Source organism: Colobus angolensis, unplaced genomic scaffold (genome assembly GCF_000951035.1).
Source record: "Colobus angolensis palliatus isolate OR3802 unplaced genomic scaffold, Cang.pa_1.0 Scaffold223, whole genome shotgun sequence".
Taxonomy (NCBI): Eukaryota; Metazoa; Chordata; class Mammalia; order Primates; family Cercopithecidae; genus Colobus; species Colobus angolensis.
The window spans coordinates 1,057,652-1,058,190 of NW_012115411.1; positions in this window are offsets into that span (position 1 = coordinate 1,057,652).

The following is a 539-nucleotide window of genomic DNA, read 5'->3' on the forward strand; positions in this document are numbered from 1 at the left end:
ACTATTCCAAGTGCGGCTGCTGAAAGCTTACTTACTGTACCTGCAGGAAAATTCCTTAAACCCAATCCCACCCAAAGAAGCAAAATCTCAATAACTCAGACATAGCATGTCATCCTTCAAGCCAAGGGGCCCACGGGGAACCTGCTACAGTAGCATTCTCCACTATCTGCAGGGACAGCAGAAACCCACCACACCTCAAGACACCTCTCACACCGTTGCAGTAACGAGCAAACCAAACAGACAGCCGAGGGAGGGGGCCTTCGGGTAACTGCACAGAGAGTTTCAAAATTCGAATGTCCTTCGGACACAGAGTAATGTTGTGAGAAATGGGAAAGTTCTCCATCAAAGATTCTAAAAAGTCACAGTTTTTACTCTAAGATTGCTACCCCCATTAGTGTGTGTGTGTGTGTGTGTATTCTATAAGATTGCCATCCACGATTAGTGTGTGTATATATATTCTGTAAGATTGCTAGCCACTATTAGTGTATATATATACTCTGTAAGATTGCTAGCCACTATTAGTGTATATATATACTCTG